The sequence below is a fragment of the Canis aureus genome, chromosome 17 (genome assembly GCF_053574225.1).
Source record: "Canis aureus isolate CA01 chromosome 17, VMU_Caureus_v.1.0, whole genome shotgun sequence".
NCBI classification, from domain to species: domain Eukaryota; kingdom Metazoa; phylum Chordata; class Mammalia; order Carnivora; family Canidae; genus Canis; species Canis aureus.
In genome coordinates, this window is record NC_135627.1 from 27,985,729 (window position 1) to 28,000,990 (window position 15,262).

Here is a 15,262-nt window from a genome sequence, read left to right on the forward strand (position 1 = left end):
AATTAAATAATTGTTTAAAATTTAAAAATTGGGCAAGGGAACTAACATTCTTTTTCCAAAGAAGATATACAAATGGCTACTAACACCCGTTTAGTACTTTATAAAAAGGTTCACTACCAAAAGAAAAAGTGCACTACATCACTAATCATCAGGGAAATGCAAATCAAACCACAGTGAGATATCTCCTCACACTTGGCTGTGACAATTTGCAAGCTTGCCAGCCTGTCATCCTTCAGGGCTTTGCCCACGGTTTAATCCGGTCTTGCCATACCTGGACTATAGTTCACTCTGCTCCCTCTTAGCCGTACTGGATTCCTACAAATCATTTCTAGTACTTCTTCTTGCCTACTGCCTGTGTTTGGCCATACAGCCCAATCTTTAACCTTGGTCTGCTCTTTAAATTGATATAGATATATACATGGAGAGAAAGTGATGGCAAAACACACATTTTTGATGTATGAAAGTATCGTCTACTTCAACTATAGTTTTTACCCACATTAATTTGACAAGTTTGTATTGCCCCGCATCTCTCTGGCGTAATCTCCCTCTGTCTCCTCACCATGGCACTCATAGGGCATTCTATCTAAATCACATAATAGCAATAATTGTAATTCATGGTACACTTACTCTGTAGTAGTCAAAATACAAGACATTTTGTATATATTGTATTATTTCACTTCCCCACAGTCCCAGGAGTAGGTATTACTTGAACCACCTTATAGTTGAGGAAACGAAAGTGGAGAGGTTGAGTGCTTGCCCAGTCACACCTTATAAGCACAGTATGGCTGCACACACATACAAAGTCAAGCCAGAGAAAGGTAGAAGAATAGATAATAGTGTCTGTGTGTGTTTCTTTTTTCCCTGTCTTCCTACCTTGATAGAAGCGCGAACTCTTCTCACTGTAGCATTCCGTGTGTGTGTGTGTGTGTGTGTGTGTGTGTGTAATAAGGAAGGGGTAATCAGAGAGACGAGAGAAGTTAAAATTAAGAAGAAAAAGAGCATACCTTAGAGGGACTTATAGAGCACATCCCTCTACTTTGAGTATTTGACATGACACATCTGACCTAAAATCTCTCACCCAACCTATATCTTCCAATCACATCTAGATCCTGGCCCCAAATCAGAAAGGCCCAAATTTCCATGGGAATGTCTGCTGTCCAGACCCAAGAAATGACTGTTACATACAGGTCAGGCCAGGTGCCTTAATCCTGAGTGGTAGGTTCAAAACAAGTTGGAGCCTGGGGAGACAGAAAACGGGAATCAAGAATATTACCAATGAATGGATCATTAGCTGCTTTGCTGAATTAAAGAATTTCGTAAGAAAAATTTTTGGCCAGAAATTTTTTTTTTGGCCAGGAATTTTGAAAGAGGTGACAACAGGATATGAACAGTACTCTGCCAGAATTCAAAAGGAAGTTAACTGCAGGAAGCTTTATCTCTCTGCAGTTGGAAGGAAAGATTGAAAGAAGAAAAAAACTGGACAAGCTACAACTGTTTCCTTCAAGAATAGGGCCTTAAGAAAAGTTCTGTGCTGTGAAAACTAATCATTATAATAATACAGTTACTGTTTAATAAATACTTACTTTGTGCAAGGTACTTTGCCATCCTGATCTCATTAACCTTACAATAACCTCATAAAATGGGTAATATTACCCTTCTTTCATATGTAACAAAATCACGGCTGCAAAAGATTGGGTAGCCTGCCACATGAATCAGAGTTCTCCAGAGAAACAGAATATATATATATATATATATATATATATATATAAATAATTATACATTATATAATATTTAAATATATATAATATAAATATATATTTGAATGTATGGAAAGAGGTTTATTATAAAGAATTTACTTCACATGACTATGGAAATTGACAAGTTCCAAGATCTGCAGTCAACCACCTGGAGACTCACAAGAAGAACCTAGAGCATAATTCTGGTCCAAAGGCCTGCAGGCTCAAGACCCAAGAAAAGCCAATGTTTCAGTTCAGGTCTGAAGACAGAAAGAAAAAAAAAAAACAATGTCACAGCCTTAAGACAATCAAGCAGTAGGAATTTCCTCTTATTAGGGGAAAGTCAGCTTTTTTGGTTATTCAGGTCTTCAACTGATTTGATGAGTCCCACCCAGATTAGAGATGGCAATCTGCTTTACTCAGTCTACTGATGTAAATGTCAAACTCATTCAAACTTTTTCTCACAGAAGTATCCAGAACAGTATTTGATCAAATATATAAGTACCTTATGACCCAGTGAAGTTAACACAGAAAATTAACCATCATTTGCCTAAAAATACCTAATTTTCAAGTGCTGGAAATGGGATTTAAATCCAGGTCTGTCCTCTTCAAAAGCGGACAGTTATTCATCTATGCCAGAAACGTGGTACCACAGAATTATCTAGAATGTGTGATTTTGTTACTTAGAAGATCTGTGCCAAGATTACAGGAAAATTAGTCAATGAGTAGTTTACACATACGCACACAATAACACACACACATAATTTTAGAACATTAGCTAGATTTGTAAACACATTTAACTTTTGTACTTGAAACATATTAGGTGTGATGGAGCTGCAATGCCTTGGAAAAGGAGAAAAGGACCTGTAGTGCCAAAGGTGCTGTGGAGTGGGAGAAACCAACCACCTGGGTTTTTTTGCAGTAATAAGGCAGGACCACTTTCTCAATGGCAAATTCTACTACCTCAAATAAATCATTGGTTAGTTTGATTATACTCAAATCAAGAGCAAAACTTAGTTTGAAAATCATTCTCCCTTATACTTACAATGGTATCTTTCTTGAAATGTCTCAAGAGAAAAGGGATAATCACATTTTTTGGCTAAAATAAGGAAGTCAACCCCCCCAAATACAGGTGAACAGTAATCATATTCTATCCAGGACAACTTAATGACTTACTGGAAATCAAACATCAGGAATATATTAAGGAATTAGCTCCCTAAAATTATAAGTCAATTCTATTTTGTTCCTGTGGTTTCATGTGACATTATATTCTCCAAGAGGGGAAGCATAATGCTCAAAATGTGCCTGGTTCAGGATGTATCTGCATGTATAGAAATTATAACCTCCTGTTAAATGAAAGCTATTTATACATGAATGCTGTTCACAAAACACACTAACTGATATAACCATATGCCCTTTCCTTGATGTAGTTTGGCTAACCAAGTGTAGGCTATTTTTAAACCTGTCTGAGGCTTTATGAACAAATCAGTAAGCTTCTAATTCCATTGAAATCCAATGATAACCCTTCAAGATTTCTTCAGCATCAGAGGATTCTAAGAGACAAAAAAAGAGGACATTCTTGATTACTGAAAGAATAAAATCCAACAAATTGGAAGCAGTTTGGTTCCTAGGAAGACTGGGTTTCTGAGGACTAATAATCAGTTAATATATGCTATTTCTTAAAAAAAATACTCTAAGGTTCTGTACATCATCTAATTTGCAGAAATTTGCTGAGTCAAGCAGACCTGAACCAGCATACTTGAGCTTCTTTTGCTTTCTTTGGAGGAGTATCATGTGGTAAAATATTTAAAATAGAAGCCCTGAAAACTGTTCTAATGTTTTACTAAATATGTGGTTGAAGGTTACTGTTCTGAATTTATATAAAGGTAAAATAGAGTTGGGAGTCAAAATGTAATGACTCACTCTTTTATAGAAAAGGAAACTATAGACTAAATGGGACAGCCACAGACTAAGAGTGGGACTTGAACTCTAAACTCCATCCTGGGCCTGTCATGGACTGTGACACCACCCAAGACCTTGTCCTTGGTCCTTTTTATATATAGCACCTAAAATGAGGATTTATAGTTACTTCACTGCCTATGTCTCTGCCTCTCTCTCTCTGTGTGTGTGTGTGTGTGTGTGTGTGTGTGACTATCATAAATAAATTTAAAAAAATAGTTACTTCATATTTCAAATGAATGCTATGATGATTCTATAAAGAAATACCAAAGAGACTGGATGAGAAAACATTTGCAGTGACAACAGAAAAAGACTGGACATAAGAAAGTAAATCAGAATAAAATGTCAGCACTAAAGATCTTGATTAAGAAAGGTAAGCAGAGCAAAATATGGAATAGAATCAAAAGAGAGCAAAACCCAAGATTCCCAAATTATACTAATTATAGATGTGATGACAAGGAGAATTAGAAGCTCCTGGGAACCTTCTTACACTGTTAGTGGGAAAGCAAACTGGTACAGCCACTCTGGGAAAGAGTTTGGAGATTGTTTAAAGAGTTAAAGAGAACTACCTTAAACCCAGCAATTGCACTACTAGGTATTTACCCAAAGGTTACAAAAATACTGATTTGAAGGGACACAGTCACCTCAATGTTTATACCAGAAATGTCCACAATAGCCAAATTATGGAAGGAACCCAGAGGTCCAACAACTGATAAATGGATAAAGAAGATGTGATATGGTGGGATATTACTCAGCCATCAAAAATGAATGAAATCTTGCCATTTGCAATGACATGGATGGAGCTAGAGTGTATTATGCTAAGCAAAATAAGTCAGGGAAAGACAAATACCACATGATTTCACTCATATGTGGAATTTAAGCAACAAAACAGATGAACGTAAGGGAAAGGGGAAAAAAAAAAAGATAGGGAGGCAAACCAGAAGAGACTCTTAATGATAGAGAAAAAGTTGAGGGTTGCTGGAAGGGAGGTGGGTGGGGGATGGGCTAAATGGGTGGTGAGTATTAAGGAGGGCACTTGTGATGAGCACTGGGTACTATATGTAAGTGATGAATCACTAAATTCTACTCCTGAAACTAATATTATACTACATGTCAACTAACTTGAATTTAGATAAAAACTTATAGTATTAAAAAAATAGAAGTTCTAGATAGAAAATTTAATGCTTAAGAGGAAAAACTGCAAAAATGTAGTATGAAAAAGGGGAATAGAAAAGGTCTGTTTGGTGCTATCTGGTGTCCACTGATTTTCCAAAAGACCCTGAAGAGGAAAGGAAAGATCCTCAGGCACACAATAATCAGTAGCATATTTACATCCCTGTATCTTTATGTGTTAAAGCATGTTTACTTCTTTCTCTCATTTGCTATAAGAGAGCAGACCAAGAATCTTAAAATATTTTTTGTAGAATTATAAACAGGAAACAATGCAAAGAAGTTAGCAATTGACCATGTAGGGATTAGGTTATGAAACTCTGACTAAAAAGACACTGGAAATATTTCCAAGACACATTTTTGCAATAATTCAAATGTCAGGGTTGTATGATGTAAGCTTGGGAAATAGCACACTGATTTATTTTCAAAGATTTATTTGGGGAAACGCATCAGAAATACAAGCTGCAATTTGTAATAGCACTGTTTAAAAAGCCAAAAATAAAGATTGTTTACATATTATATTAGAAATGAAATACCTACTAGAGACAACAGCTTTCTGTGTTCAAAGAGGACTGCACCAAGTAACTTCATAAACTGATATAAAATCAGCATAAGACAATAGGATATAAAGAAGAACTGAAAACTTGCATGGCTAAAATAAGCCATCCACATAGATAGGTTCTTGATCCTTTACATAAATCTAGTAGGAACATAGATGAGCCAGTAAGAGGAATAGCAACCAGCAAGATCAGATAAATAAATAGCGGGTTGATGGATTCACTTCCAGGTCACCTTCTTGGCTCTATAGACTTATTTTACTTGAAATGTAAATATACATGGACTTTTAGCAGAAAGGATCTTCTGGGATGTATAATGATATTTATTTCAGGTAGTGCTTTATGATCACCACACAATTGGTAGATTTATGATCACCACACTGATCATCACCTTCTGCCCTCCAAAACACCATAGTGAGGGAGGCTGGGTGCTCTAATAGGGAGAAATTACATATTAAGAGAAGTGAAGAAGAGGGGAAAACAGCAATTGCCTGGAAATATCCAACACTTCATTAATTCCTGTCACTGTCGATTGCTTCCCTGTCACCTCATTCAACTTCATAAATTCTGTCCCTAGCACTGCTTAGTACGTAAAAGCTACCCAATAAACATTTTTTGAAAAACTAATCTCTCAAATATACTGCCATTACAATCCCCAAAAAGACTTTTTGAAAATTATGATTATTGATCATCTTTACCAATACAATGAAGGACATAAGGCATTTCTGACCACTGGTCTATGACTTTCCCTGAAAGTTCAATTTTTTATTCTTTTTCCCTTTTAACAAGACCATTTGTAATGATCAGTATATCTTCATTATACTTGATCTTTAACATTCTTAATAAATATCTTATTATTCTCTCTTAGTTTGGGCTGCTTTAACAAAAATACCACAGACCACGTGGCTCATAACCAACAAACATTCACTTTTCATAGTTCTCAAGTGTGGGGATCCAAAATCAAGACATCAGCAGATTCAGTGTCTAGTGAGCACCAGCTTCCTGATTCATAGATGGTCATCTTTTTGCTTGACCTCACATGGTCAAGAGGAAAGAGAGCTTTCTAAGTTGTCTTTTATAAGAGCACTAATCCCACTCAGGACAGTTCCACCCTCATGACTGAATCACCTCCCAAAAGCCTCACATCTTTACACCATGACACTGGGGGTTAGATTTCAACATATGAATTGGGGAGGACACAAATATTCATGCATAGCATCTACCCCTGCCCCCCCCCCCAAATTCATGTCCCTCTTGAATGCATAATATATTCATTCCATTGCAATAGTCCCCAAAATTATAACTCATTCCAGCATCAACTCTAAAGTCTAGGCCCAAAGTCCAAAATATCATCTAAATCAGATACAGTTTAAGACTTAAAATATAATTCATCCTGGGGTAAATTGCTCTTTAGCAGTAAACCTGTGAAATCAAACAAGTAATATGCTTTCAAAACACAATGGTAGAACAGGTGTAGGACAGACAGTTCCATTCCAAAAGGGCGACTTAGAAAATAAGAAAGGAGTGATGTTATCAAGCAAGTACCAAATCTGACTGGGGAAGTTCCAAGACACTTTAGGCTCAAGAACTATGCTCTTTGACCCACCAGGGCAGGAGGAGTCCTGCTCTTGTGGTTTTGGAGAGCAGGGGTTGACCCATGAGGCTCAGGGCAGCCCTGTCTCCACAGCTAGGCTGGAGTTCTCACCTTGGCTCGCAGGTTGGACCTTCCCCCTAGGCTGGGGCCCCATACCCACAATTCTTATGGGGTAGTGTCAGGTGCCCAGTGGCTCTGATCTGAGTTGCATCCCTTGAAATCTAGATGAAGGCAGCCTAGCAGGCAAACCTGAAGAGATGGCAGTAGGGACACCGCCAAGGCCTGCTGTTGGGAGAGGCCACCTGGCCTGCCAGAGCCATCCTGGGGCACTGGAGTGGAGCCAGCAATGTTTAGTGGGCAGTGTGTGCTGAGGTCCCACATGCATCAATGGCCCCTTCTTTGCATTCTTCAATAGCCCTGAATAATAGCTTCTATTTTCTTTCTTTTTTTTTTAAGATTTATTTATTTATTTTAGAGAATGAGAGAGTGCAGGGGCAGGGGCGAAAGGAGAAGAATAGGAAGAGAATCTCCAGGAGACCCCCTGATAGGCACATCTTATGTGACCATAACCAGAGCTGAAACCAAGAGTTGGACATGAGCCACCCAGGTGCCCCTTTAGCTTCTGTTTTCTATGGATGTGGTTTACTAATCTCTTTATCATATAGTTATTTGACCACACCCTTTAGTACAGCAGGCTTTCTCCTTCTTTACAATAGGATAAGCTGAGAATTCTCCAAATCTTTAAATTCTACTATCCTTTTGGTAAACAATTCCATCTGCGAATCATTTCTCTCTTCTCTTGTTTCATTGTCAAGAGTATCCAGGCCTCTGATGTAACATTTTGCCTAGAAACAGCTCCAGTGCTAAATATCTAATTTCATCACTCACAAGTTCCACCTTCCACAAGACACTAGGACATGAATAAATTCAGCCAAATTCTTTGCCGCTTTATAATGAGAATGGCTCTTCCTCTACTTTCCAATAAGATGTTTCTCAGTTCTTTCTGAGATCTCATCAAGATATCTGTTTTTCTACCAGCATTCTCTTCTGGATTAATCAGGTGTCCTTTAAGGAGACTGAGGCTTCCTTTACAGCTTTCCTCTTTTCTTTCTGAGCTCTTCCCAGAATCACCCTCAATGGTCTGACCAAGGCAATGCAGGTTTTTTCTAGCAGATACCTCAAAACTCTACCAGCCTCTACCCATTGCCCAGTTCCAAAGCTACGTCCACATTTTCAGATATCTGTTACAGCAGCACCCCACTCTCTGAGAACCAATTTCTGTTTTAGAATTTGGGGGGAGCACAAATATCCAGTTCACAGCATGCTCATATTCATGATAACACATGTGTAAATCTCTCATTCTTTCTGTTTATTGTAAGTCACCACTGTACATCTAAAAGAGGTGCTTGCGTATCACTCTGCATGGAGAACAACCCTCAATCAAACTTCATGTCTGTGGCCTGGATCATCCTAGTTTAAGAATTACCTAGACTGATTTGTAACTACATAGAAGCTTAGAGATAGAGTATTCAGTCCTTAGGGTTCAGGGCTTTGTGGTGGATTTATCACATTCATGGTCCAATTGTCACCTCTTTGCAACCTCTCCCATAAGAAGTCTATGTCCTCATTCCTTGAATCTGGGCTAGCTTTGTGACTTATTTGGGCGAATAAAATGTAATAGAAGTGAATAGTGTACTAGTTTGAGCCTTGACCTTAGGAGGCCACGTGACTTGACTTGTCCTCATTCTCACTCCTGCCCTTTTGCCATGAGAAACTGCCCAGGCAAGCCTCCTGGAGGATAACAGATTTGTGGCACCCCAGTGTGTCCGTCAATCCAGCTAATAGCTGGATATATGAATAAGTCCAGTCAAAACCAGGAGAATAGCCCCGCTGAGCCACAGCTAAATTATTGATCCACAGGCCTATAAGCTAAAAAAACAAAAACAAAAACAAAACCACCTTATTTTGTTTTTTTATGATGCATGATTATGGCCATAGAAATCTAATACAGTGTTTCACTTGGGCCTTACTTATATCACACCTATATCAGTTTAATGACCTCATTGCTGACCATCCTATATCTGGTCAAGCTTTTATATTTGTTTTCACATATAACTTATAATTCTGATTGAAATATCTGCCAAGTATCTTGTGTTCTCCAGCTGGTCATTCTGGTCCACTTGAGAATCTGATGCTAAATATTGAAGCAGACACTTTGCCATGAGCAGCCTTATGTGCTCAGTGACTTGGCAAACCCCTAACAAACAATAAGCCTGGAATGTCGAAGAATTCTTAGAAACTTATCAACTTGACCAAACATGGGCAAAATCAAATTCATAACAACCAGGAACTAACAAAATAAAACCATGTGTAATTTTTTTAAATAGTCACATAAATCATTCCAGACCTTGACTAAGAGCTGTATTTTTGAATTAATTATTGAAATCCTTGTACTTTAACACTTCAGTGGCCATTTTATGTTTTCAGATAACAATGATATTTCAAAAATGAATATTTCAAATATCTTTAGTCAGGAAGTTTCAAAACTCACACATCATCCTCTATTTATTCTCTCCAAGGAAAGCACATTTAAAACAAGATGCCTAGCTTTCCTGGTGAAAAGCAAGTTAAATCTTTAAATAGAATTCTAAACTATATTCAGAATATCCAGTAGACCCTCAAGATATATACCCTAAAAATGACATTTATTTTTTTAAAATATTTTATTTATTTATTCATGATAGTCATAGAGAGAGGAGAGAGAGGCAGAGACACAGGCAGAGGGAGAAGCAGGCTCCATGCAGGGAGTCTGATGTAGGACTCGATCCCCAGTCCCCAGGAGCAGGCCCTGGGCTGAAGGTAGTGCTAAACTGCTGAGCCACCCAGACTGCCTTAAAAGTGACATTTAGATCAGGGAACTGAAAAGAATTGGCAGGCCTTCCCAGATCAAGAGGACTAAATGAAAGAGAAAATATAGTAATAAAATGAAAATCGTTCTTCCTTCTGGCAATTCTCCAGGACCTCCATTTTAGAGAGCAGGCAGCTGAGTAGTTTAATGCTGAAATCACTCAACTGATTATCCCATTCCATTTTTGTTAAAATAGGAAAAGCAATTTCGTCCAACAAGGCAGTTTGGGGACTGGTAATCGGCTGGCTTTAGACAATATTGAGGTAGTATGACTGGGACCAGTAGACAGTCTCCAACATTTCATTCTCCCACACTAGAATCTTGTCTCATGTCTTTACCCACGTGGAATCAGTAGAAGATTAAGCTGACATTAATGTGCGGCATCTCTTTTTGTGTTTGCCCCATGACTTCTCTTTTCATGGTGTCTTCTCTTACTCTTTGGGGAGTTTTAGAGAAAGCATTCACACTGAAGTATAAGTGACAGATATGTCTGAGCTGATAACCCTTCTTGAATACCTTTGCATTTTCATTTTTTAAGTGGAACTTCTGATTTTGGTGTTTCAGATATCAGTAGAGTATACAAAATTCACACACTCAGCAATTGACCATTTCATTATATTTACTCCCCCACTCAAAACAAACAAACAAACAAAAAAACTGGCTTTGAATGGTCTGATTACAATGACAGGCCTTGTGAGTAAACTCACTTAGGATGCATCTGCCACACGAAAATGTACCTTGAAGAGTGACACTCATTGGTCAGGAAGCCATGAGAGATTATCATTCTTTATTATCTTACCTTTTAGTTTTTCTTCCATATCATCAATTTCTTCCAAATCTGATCCATGACCCTTCATTCTGATACCTTAAATCATTCTGGGTGTTCAAGGTCTTTCTTCACTGACCCCAACAAACATTCCAAGTTCCCCAGGGCTCATTGTCAACTATTTTTTTCTATGATGTCACTGCTTCAACCAACATATTTGCTCCCTTGATGTAAGTATTCTCAGATTTTTTGTTGTTCCACATACACCAAATGCATAATAGGCAGAGATCTTCCTCTCTATTGATCTAAATCTTCTTTGCTTTCTACACAGTTTAGATCTCACATCTTTTTTTTTTTAATTAATGGCAACCGAAATCTTAGTGCTTTTAATGTCTGATTGCCCATTTACATTTCTAGTTAACGCTGATATTTAAAAATGAAGTTTCCAAGCTAACTATATTTTTATTCAAGAAATTTTAAAACAGCCTATAACTATCTGCTTATCTACCCATTCTAGCCCAGAAAAGCACATTTAGAATGAGATAGATTTCCTATTGAAAATTGTCACCATTCTGGACCAAGTCTATCTGAAGTGATCTGTCCCATCTCTGAATTCCTATAGCAATTATTATATAAAAAATTGTTTGATTTACATATTGACTATCTTTGGTATCTTCTCCATACCCTCTTCAACAATTATTTAAATTTAATTTAGCTACATGTATTTAAATCTCATTTACTTAATTACCTCAAGAATTTTTTGAACAGCAGAAAGTATTATTATTTTAATGTTAGCTCTGTAGGAAAATATTCACCTGGTATACAAATCATAAATATTGACTGGATTCACTGTTTTTTAAAACATACCTAAAAGGGATGCCTAGGTGGCTCAGCAGCTGAGCATCCACCATGGTCTCAGGGCATGATCCTGGGGTCCTGGGGTCCTGGAGTCCTGGGATGGAGTCCCCCATCGGGTTCCCCGCAAGGAGCCTGCTTCTCCCTCTGCCTGTCTCTGCCTCTCTCTGTGTCTCTCATGAATAAATAAGTAAAATCTTAAAAAAATTACCTAAGATTTTTCTTCTATATGTAACTAAAATAGTGTTTATGTATTATGTCATTAAAAAGAAACATAATTCTTCCTTTTTTATTCATGAGTAAGTGCAAGAAAAAGGACAATAGAAAGATTGTTCAGGAATATAAGAATTATAAACTCTCACAGCTCTTTTCTTATTAAAATTAAGTGTCTCCTAAATTTATTGTTCATGCCTTTTTCATTAAATTGTTTTTAATAAGTTCCTAGTGTAAATCTCTTTTGATTTAAATAAATTTTACTTCAACATTGCTAACAAACGTTAATAACAGCTTTTAAACTACTATGCAAAAAAATAAATAAATAAATAAAAAATAAACTACTACCCAATAATTATTTCTGAAATTTAATCTCTATGGGCTCTTGCTATTTATTGACTGAAAATTTAGCTACACACAGAAAAATGATTCAACATGTGTTCCTAATGGCCAAAAAGCTAGCAGTTTTTCTCCAACTTAAAATGTGAGAAGTGCTCTTTTGCAAGGAAATCTCTTAGACCAAATCTTATTATCAGTAATAAGACACATTCACTTTAAAGTTATGTATCACTCTAAAAACCACAATTATTGCCATGGAAAGTGAAATAAAAACAGCATCAATAAATGAACTTTTTGTTCAATGATAATGTCAAATTAATCAACATTTAAAAGCAATTCAAGTGTAATGAAAGAAAAAATAGGCACATGATTTCAAATTAATATTCTCTTTCTTCTGGATAATGTAAGTTATTATTATTTCCAAACTTATATCATTTTTTCTTCTAATTGGTCTCATACCACTATTCACAGTATTTTCCACACCTTGATGTTTTTGAATCACATAAAGAAAAAAAACACTATATTTAGTACAGAAGAAATTAATGTAATTATGGGATCCCTATTAAGAGAAAACTAAGCTTTGAATTCTGGCTTAAGTTAATATTTTCCCAAATCATTTTTTCATAATGTTTTAGAATACTCCTTAAAGTAGTTAATCAATTTGCCAAAAGTAGGTTAGTCTCTCCAGAAGACAATAACATAGCAAGGGTTCAAGCTTTTTTGCTTTTCTGACAGGCTGGACTCCCGGTTGCAGTAGTAGTCGGGGATCAGCTGCAGTTAGGGGAATCCCACGTTGCTGAATCCATGGTTGGCCTCAGTATCTGTTATTATACAGCTTCATAATGAGCCCCTAAAGCAAGCACTGGACTGGGTGAGGAAAGAAGTGATTGACATCAACAGGATAATGTTTTCTAACTGATAATTGAGAGACTCCTGCATAGAAGGATCCTTCTGGTGAGTTTTCACCATACTTTGGACCCATAGCAAGAAGTCCATGTATATTTCTCTTCTCCAAGCTAATATGTCACCAATACTCTTGCTTTTTCTTTCTACATCCCTGACTAGTCAATGTAGTCATCAGCTGTGTGAACTGGTGACTGATTGTTCTCTCACCAAGAAACTTTTCCTTTCCCTTCAATACTGCCCCTCAGATGGGCTGTGCAGTAAACTAGTCCTCTGCCATCTGGTGCTAGCAATTTATTTATCATCTTTAAAGCAGATTCCCATTTTGCTTCCAAGTCAATTGTTCATAAGAACACCTGCTCAAGGCCATTCTAGAGGGTCATAAGTAGAGACATAAGAGATCCAGGATCAGCCACCTACTTATGCAGCTTTCTTGTGCTTTCAGAACCTGATAAATCTGGATTTTGTATTTACCATCAATTTGTTGGTGAACTCTTCAGCACACTCAATGCTTGGAAAATATAGGAATTAGTTCATTATAGGAGCTCAGGTTGTAGTTATCTGCCTGTAGTATCTACCTTAGACTAGTAATAAGCTAAGAGGAGTTAGCTAAAGAAGACATAGTTTTGCGATAGAACCTCAGTGGCTTCTACCATAGTTTTCTTATTTGGACTGTATGTGCTTTATATAACACATCAGTCTACCAAAGATATCACAAGCACCATTGGATCTGTTGCTTCATAAAGGTCAAGCGGAAGAACTTCTTGTACTACAGCCTACATCTGCTGGAATGCCTTCTCTTGGTCTGGCCCCACTATTTGTAAACAGTTTTGTAAGCAGTTCACTTGATAAATATTTCAGAGCCACATATCCACATGTGTTATATATTAATCCAAAATCCAAATAAGTCTACAAACTACTGCATCTTTTCTTTTAGTGTAGGATAGAAAGGTCCTCTAGTAGGCTTTCACTTTGGAGGAGATATCTCAACAAACTCCGGACTACTGTTCTCTCAGAAATTTTAAGTAGCAGATCTCTGAATTTTTTTTCCAATATATCCTTCATTCTCTTTCAAGTTCAGGTATTACTAAAACATTTATTTTACTACTACATGGCCCTAGCAGCATTATTGATATAATGTACAAGTATTATATCCTAAAAGATGATAGGATAATTTAAAAAAACAGACCAAGTGATACCTTAAGGGATGATAAGGTAATAGAAATCCCTGAGGACTAAGTTAGGGCATGGAGCTGGAGAATTACCAAAGATAAAAGTGAAGGTTTACATTTTTCTCTATCAAATGAAAGCAAGTTTCTTCTGGTGAGCTCTGCTACCAGAATAGAGATCTCCCTACCACTACCTCCACCACCCCACCCTCACCAAAAAAAAAAAAAAAAAAAAAAAAAAAAAACCTATATTGATAGTCACAGAGAAAACCAACTTCTAGGTAGATGTTGCTTTGCCCCACTAAAGAGAATCATGAAATAGCCACTGAGTGGAGTAATGAGATACTTATAAATATTGTAATTCCTTATCATTCCTAAGATCTACTTACCTGTCTCCTACACAGATCAAATAGGTAAGTTTAATGGAGATGCCTCAGAAATCATCACTGTGTGGCTAAATTCTCATTTCTGAAAATCCTCCAGTGATGTGGCATTGCTTACCATCTTGTTAGGGGCCAAGATCTACAGGACTCCACTATGGCATTGCCACTCTAGTAGTCTTAAAACTATGTGTGAGGGAAAGATTGGGGAATCTGCCACTTTCTGAATATATCTCATGAAATTATCCACACAGGATCTAAGGAATTAATCATAGTATAGGTTTGGGGATTCATTGAATCCAACATGAAATTATCTGTTTTTGTTTAGATTTTATTTGTATTTATTAACGAGAGACATGGAGAGAGAGGCAGAGACATAAGCAGAGGAAGAAGCAGGCTCCCTGCAGGGAGTCTGCAGGACTCAATCCCAGGACCCCAGGATCATGACCTGAGCTAAAGGCAGACAGACGCTCAACCACTGAGCCACTCAGATGCCCCTGAAATGATCTATAAACAAAATCTATTGATCCTCTGATATCCATCTAACTATGATGTGACTCAAGGATGAAAGCCATGCTTCTACTCAGCAAACCTAGTGGTTTATATTGTTTTAATGGAGATTAAGTAGGATTTCAGTGCCCTGATCATCTATTTTAATTTCAGGACTACATGATCATTTAACTAACACCAAAGATCGCAGAAGGCCTGACCAG

The 15,262-nt window shown here is 37.1% G+C and overlaps 1 long non-coding RNA gene across 2 annotated transcripts in view; it reads right to left on the reverse strand.

The window, feature by feature from the left end:
* LOC144287486 (uncharacterized) overlaps positions 1 to 10,861 on the reverse strand; it is a 104,254-nt gene extending 93,393 nt beyond the window's left edge. For both annotated transcript variants that reach the window (XR_013355271.1, XR_013355270.1), the window contains exon 1: positions 10,724 to 10,861. This is a non-coding gene — a long non-coding RNA (uncharacterized LOC144287486). The remainder of the gene's footprint in view (positions 1 to 10,723) is intronic.
* Positions 10,862 to 15,262: the final 4,401 nt, after the last annotated feature.